Here is a 7,387-nt window from a genome sequence, read left to right on the forward strand (position 1 = left end):
TTCCCCCCCAGCGCCGAAGAAAACCTCTGCTGAGGCCTCCTCTCAGCAAACTGATTCATCAAAGAAGAGGAAGGAGCCTGAGACCGCCTCCTCTTCTCGTGAAAAGGGGCGAGCCCGGACCGGCCCATCAGGGGATGAGCGAAGTAGATCTAGCTCGAAAGACAGGGGTCCCTCCTCGGAGAGGAGATCTAAGGAGGCCCCACCACCTAAAGACTCCGGAGACTCCTCTGGAAGAAACCCTCTGAAGGAACAACGTCCCTCCGCCCAAGGTAATTTTTTTTTTTTGAGATGTTCTTACTTTTATACCTTTGACTGTTCGATAGTTGATGACTGAAATGACTTGCTCAAAAATCTTTCAGTCCCCCCTGCATCCCCAGTCGATCTAATGAGGAGCTACATTCGACCCGAGGTTCGAATTCCGGCATTTTCTGACATGACCGAGGTCAACCGCGCGAATTTCTTTCGCTTCGCGGATAAAATCGGCGAGGTAAGTATATATATATATTTTTTATATTATTATTTTTTTTTTTTGCCAAACAGTCGCTTACTAAGCTGCCTTTTTCAGCTAATGATCGAGTTTAACTCCTCGGTGGCTTCCTATGAGGAGCAACTGTTCGCTTCCCCATCATCTTCCGAAGTACATCTCCTTCAAGAAAGGATTGCCGACCTAGAAGCTCAGGTAAAGGAATATGCCCGACTGGAAGCCGAAAATGCTGACACCGTAGCGAAAGCCGAGCGGATCCGAGTTCGGATGAAGAAGGTTGAGGTAGAGGTTCTCGACCTCGGGGTTGCTAATGAAGACCTCCGCGACAAGCTGAAGAAGGCGGGGGACCTTTACTTTGAGGCGGCGGAAGATGCCAAGGCAGCAAAAAACAGACTGCACGAGATCGAACTCTGCAATCAGTTACTCGAACCTGGCAACAGCTGCGAGATTGAAAGGGTACGGAGGGAGGAAAGGTCACTTTCGATGAGGCGAACTCTCCGTCCCTTGGTTGAGGAGGCAAAGGTCACTTTCGAAGAGAGGGAGAAGCTAGCCCCGCTCCAGATCCGAGCTGCCGAGATTAGGGCTAACCGAATGCTGGTCGTGGAGATCTCCAGGGGCGAGATCCAAGATATGGAGGCCGAGCTCGGGCTCCTGAAAACTGACGAGGAGGAAGCCGACGAAAAGGTTTCAAAGGTAACTCCCCGTGATCTCGACCTCGCTGCATTCTCAGACCTCTTGGCGGATACGCCCGATCTCTTGTGTAACGAGCATCCGCTTAGCGTCACGATCGACGAGTCTGGTACTAATCTCGGGCAAATCTCGAATCAGGGGATGGACGACTATCTAGCGAACACCAGGTCGGAAGGGGAGCTCGCAGAGATGGGCATGGCCCTATCCGAAGCGGCGTCAGATCCTGCTCTCCCTAATCCTTAGTTTTTTATTTTGGGGTTGTTTTGGCACGAGTTGCCCCCGTTTGTAATATTTATTTTCAGACCTCTTTGGAGTGTTTTGGTCGTGGTGACCACTCCATAAAAATTTTTGTTGTGCCATGCGAACTAAATTTCCACAACCTTTGGTTTTGAAAAGATGACGAGCAGAAATGAACGCGAAGTGAGAACTTCGGTTAAATAGTTCGAAAATGGCATCCCAACTCTAATAAGTAAAGCTGAGTACGAAGTGAATACTTCGGTTTAAAAAGAAATTTGCGAAACTAAGCTTTGATTTTAAAGCGGAATACGAAGCGAGAACTTCGGTTTAGAGTTTCGCAACAATAAGCTTTTAAAGTAAAGCTGAGTACGAAGTGAGTACTTCGGTTTAGGTTTGCGAGGTTAAACCTCGGCTTAAATGATAGATACGAAGTCAGACTTCGGTTTTTTTTGTTTGTTTTTTTTTTTTTGCGTACCATTATTAACAAAAAAGTTTAAAAAACCATTATTAACAAAAAAGTTTAAAAAAACTTTAAGTTTTATTAATATGGATAGCTGGACCCGAAGTGGGCTGCCAACGTACCCTTATCGGGATGAAGCTGAATCGTAGTTTGATACAAATAAATTAGCTGTAAAAAAGTTTAAGGTGTAGAGAATTCCAAGACCTCGGGACTAGTTTTCCCTCTGAATCCTCGAGCTGATAAACTCCATTTCGGACTTCGCGAGTAATTCTGTATGGTCCTTCCCAATTAATTCCCAGTTTTCCTGCATTGAGCTCCTCGGTATTTTCATAGACTTTCCGAAGGACGAGGTCGCCCACTGCCAAGGGTCTGCCTCGGATTTTGGATTATAGTATCGAGCTACCGCGTTCTGGTAATTCTGGATCCGGACTAACGCCTGGTCCCGACGCTCGTTGATTGTATCGAGAGTATCCTGTAGGAACTCCTCATTTTCCTCAGCTCGGAGCGGGTTCAGCGAGGTACGGACTCGNCGAAGTGGATGCCAAAGATGCTAAAGCGTCCGCAGCGGAGTTCTCACTTTGTGGGATCTTAGTGATTTCAAACTCCTCGAACTTAGCAACTAACTCCTGAGCTGTGGACAAATAAGCCGCCATACGACCATCCTTTGTCTCGTACTCCCCCAAAAACTGGTTGGTGACCAGCTGCGAATCGCAAAAAGTTCGAAGTTTTTGGACACCAATCCCTACTGCGAGGCGTAAGCCAACAAGGAAGGATTCGTACTCGGCTTCATTGTTGGACGCACTGAAAGCCAAGCGAAATGACTGCTCGATCACTTCGCCTGTAGGAGAAGTGAGGCGGACCCCAATTCCTGCTCCCGATTTGGAAGAAGCACCATCCACATACAACGTCCACGGGGCTTCGACATTGTCGCTAACCGAAGAGGCTAGTGGGAGTTCGATCAAGAAATCCGCCAGCACCTGCGCCTTAGCACAGGTTCGNGACCTCTATATCAGCTGGGACTACGGCATCGACTCCGTAGACCAGGGAGAAAGGTGTTTCACTAGTGGCCCGGCGAGGTGTTGTTCGGATTGCCCAAAGAACGCCTTGCAGCTCGTCTGGCCAGCGCCCTTTGCGAGAGTCGAGCCGTTTCTTCAAGTTAGCAAGAATAACCTTATTCATCGCCTCGGCCTGCCCATTACCTTGCGGGTAACGCGGAGTTGACTTATTGAGTTGAATCTTCCACTTCGCGCAGAACTCTTCGAACTTCGAGGAGATGAACTGCGGACCATTGTCCGTGATGATTTCGTGGGGGACCCGTTGCGATAGATTATACTTTTTAGCACGAACTGCTCCACTTCGTCACTTGTTACTTTCGTTTCCACCCACTTGGAGAAATAGTCAGTAAGAGCGAGCACGTACTGAACTCCTCCTGGTCCTCGATGTAATGGACCGATGATATCCATCGACCACCTCATGAATGGGTAAGGTGCGGACACTGAAGACAGGAGCTCGGTGGGTTGATGAATTGACGGGGCGTGCTTCTGACACTTCTCACAAGCCCGAGAATATTTTTCGCAGTCCGTGACCATGGTAGGCCAGAAGTAACCTTGCCGTTTGATTTTGAAAGCCAGAGTCTGCCCTCCGGAGTGATTTCCATTGAGACCATCGTGGACAGCTCGCATTAGCATTGCGGGTTCTCTACCAGCCACACAAGTTAAATAAGGACCAGCTACACTTCGGCGTCGAAGTATTCCGTTGTGAACGCAGTACCGCGCACTGACGATCTTGAGCTTCTTGGCTGCCCATTTGTCGGCTGGAAGTTCCCCTTTTTCCAGGTAAGCCCAGATCGGGCTCCGCCAGTCTTCTGCCCCCCAGCTGTTAGAATTCGTGCCGCTCGAAGCAGCATGTGGGATAATAGCTTGATTGTCAACTGGTGAGCTCGATGGTTCCAGAGTTGAACTCGCGTCTAGCTCAGCTTGAGGTGGGTGAACTTCCATCGGAGTGGGCATAACGAGAGCCGGATCCTCCGAGGGTAAAGAGTCCGCAGCCGCTTTACGAGCTGCTTCCTCAGCAGCCAACTGTTTTTTCATCGTCCGGGTGACAACGTTTGAGCTCTCTAGTCGAATACTTGGAATCTGAATAACTTCGACNTTTCTTTTTCAGATCACTTCGAGCGCGGATTGCTTTGCCCCACATTCGCAGAGTTCTTCTCGAGATTCTGCAGCCAGGGACAGATTANGAACGCCTCCTCACACTTTGCATCCCATAAGAAGTTTTTTCCCCCTTTCCGCAGCAGCTGGTAGAAAGGGAGGCATTTGTCCGTAGATCGAGAAATGAAGCGGTAGAGAGCTGCGATCCGTCCGTTAAGGCGTTGCACTTCGCGCAAGGTCCTAGGAGAACTCATAGACAGGAAAGCATTAATCTACCTCGGGTTCGCTTTAATTCTTCGCGCAAGGTCCTAGGAGAACTTGTAGCCAGAGAATGCGTCCATGAAAGACATCAGCTCGTGACCCGAAGTGGACTCAACTAACCGGTCGATATGCGGAAGTGGAAAGCTGTCTTTGGGACGCGCCTTATTTAGGTCGGTGAAATCAACGCNACCTTAGCACAGGTTCGAGTCCGGAACTCGATGTCGTATTCGCTCAACTCGACAGACCATTTAGCTAGCCGCCCGGATTGGCTCGGACTATGTAATACCGTCTGAAGTGGCTGCGTCGTCAGGATTATGGTTGTATGGGACTAGAAGTAAGGCCGCAGCTTTCTTGCCGAAGTGACCATTGCTAGGGCCAATTTCTCCATCATAGGGTACCGAGACTCCGCCCCAGTAAATGACTTGCTGATATAGAAAATTGGTCGCTGCTCCTCCCTTTCTTCACAAACCAAAACTCTGCTGACCGCACTATCAGATACGGCTACGTAAAGAAAGAGCGGCTCTCCGAACTCAGGCTTCGCCAAGACCGGCGGTTCAGATAGATAGGCTTTGAGTTGGGCGAACGCCTCCTCACACTTTGCATCCCATAAGAAGTTTTTTCCCCCTTTCCGCAGCAGCTGGTAGAAAGGGAGGCATTTGTCCGTAGATCGAGAAATGAAGCGGTAGAGAGCTGCGATCCGTCCGTTAAGGCGTTGCACTTCGCGCAAGGTCCTAGGAGAACTCATAGACAGGAAAGCATTAATCTACCTCGGGTTCGCTTTAATTCTTCGCGCAAGGTCCTAGGAGAACTTGTAGCCAGAGAATGCGTCCATGAAAGACATCAGCTCGTGACCCGAAGTGGACTCAACTAACCGGTCGATATGCGGAAGTGGAAAGCTGTCTTTGGGACGCGCCTTATTTAGGTCGGTGAAATCAACGCAAACTCGTGACTTTCCATTCTTCTTTTTGACTACCACTGTGTTTGCGAGCCACTCAGGGTATTTTACTTCGCGTATCTGTCCTGCCTTCAGCAAACGTTCAACCTCTTTGTTAACGATTTCAGCTCGCTCAGGACCCAGCTTCCTTCGCTTTTGCTTTACAGGTCGGAACGTAGGGTCCACATTCAGCTCGTGGGAGATAACTTCTGGACTGATGCCGGGCATCTTGTCTACAGACCTNCTCCGCCCCAGTAAATGACTTGCTGATATAGAAAATTGGTCGCTGCTCCTCCCTTTCTTCACAAACCAAAACTCTGCTGACCGCACTATCAGATACGGCTACGTAAAGAAAGAGCGGCTCTCCGAACTCAGGCTTTGCCAAGACCGGCGGTTCAGATAGATAGGCTTTGAGTTGGGCGAACGCCTCCTCACACTTTGCATCCCATAAGAAGTTTTTTCCCCCTTTCCGCAGCAGCTGGTAGAAAGGGAGGCATTTGTCCGTAGATCGAGAAATGAAGCGGTAGAGAGCTGCGATCCGTCCGTTAAGGCGTTGCACTTCGCGCAAGGTCCTAGGAGAACTCATAGACAGGAAAGCATTAATCTACCTCGGGTTCGCTTTAATTCTTCGCGCAAGGTCCTAGGAGAGGTTGTAGCCAGAGAATGCGTCCATGAAAGACATCAGCTCGTGACCCGAAGTGGACTCAACTAACCGGTCGATATGCGGAAGTGGAAAGCTGTCTTTGGGACGCGCCTTATTTAGGTCGGTGAAATCAACGCAAACTCGTGACTTTCCATTCTTCTTTTTGACTACCACTGTGTTTGCGAGCCACTCAGGGTATTTTACTTCGCGTATCTGTCCTGCCTTCAGCAAACGTTCAACCTCTTTGTTAACGATTTCAGCTCGCTCAGGACCCAGCTTCCTTCGCTTTTGCTTTACAGGTCGGAACGTAGGGTCCACATTCAGCTCGTGGGAGATAACTTCTGGACTGATGCCGGGCATCTTGTCTACAGACCTCGCGAAGGTGGCCATTCTTTCTTTTAGGAAGGTTATCAGACTGGCGCGGAGCTCGCTATCCAATCCCACTCCGATCTTGATTTCCTGATCCGGAAACTTATCATTGATGAAAATGGACTCGGTGAGGTCGTCTTTTAACTACTTCCGAACTGGATTATTCGGGACCTCGAGCTGTGGTTGCTATTGGATCAGGAGCTTGTGACTTGCGAGGTAACAGCTCCTTGCCGTCCTTTGGCTTCCTAGAACCTTCCGGACTCCTTGCGGGGTCGGAAATTTAACGCACTGATGGTACGTTGAGGCCACTGCCTTCATCTGGTAGAGCCAGGGAGTTCCCAAAATGACATTGTAGGCCGCAGGTCGGTCGAAAACCGTGAACTCCACCATTTTAACCACTCCTTGAGTGGACACCGGTAATGTGATCGTGCCCAAAGACATTGACGTCTCGCTAGTAAACGAGACCAAAGGTGAGGGTGGTCCTACGATGTGTTCTTTCCCGATACCCATTCTAGTGAGCGTTTCGAGGAAAATCAAGTCTACCGAACTCCCAGTGTCAATTAGGATTCGGCAGACCTCGTGGTTCGCTACGTCAAGTGAAATGATGAGTGCGTCGTCATGCGGAGTGTCCAGCCCCTCAGTTTCCTTCTCGAAGAAAGTAATTTCAGGAAGATCGTTTGCTACTACCTTAGCTCGCTTCGGCTGGGGGCTAGTAAGCTTCCGCTGGTGGTCCTTGATCGCAATGATGGAGTTCCGAAATAGACGCGATCCTCTCATTATCACGTCGATTCTTTTCTTGGGGGTTTCACTGCCATCGGACTGCTTCGGTTTTTTCGAAGGTGGAGCATCTTCGTCCACCTCGGGAGTCGATTTCTGCTCTAACTCCTCTATTGTTACGTTTGGCATTTCCACCGCCACGTACTTTTCTGCGAGGAGGTGCATCAGCTTCTTACAGTCACGAGTGGAATGACTGTTGGTTTTGTGGAGCTCGCAGTACGTGTCCTCATCTCGGACCCACTTGTTACTTGGGAGCACGCCACTCTTGGAGCGCGGTGAGAATGGCGGTTTGGACGGCGAATTCTTTGGAGAATTCTTTTTAGGAGATTGAGTGACTGCGAACGTGCTCGGCCCGGACTTCGGAGTCGTAGGCGGAGTCTTT

This window comes from Camelina sativa, chromosome 12 (assembly GCF_000633955.1).
Source record: "Camelina sativa cultivar DH55 chromosome 12, Cs, whole genome shotgun sequence".
NCBI lineage: Eukaryota > Viridiplantae > Streptophyta > Magnoliopsida > Brassicales > Brassicaceae > Camelina > Camelina sativa.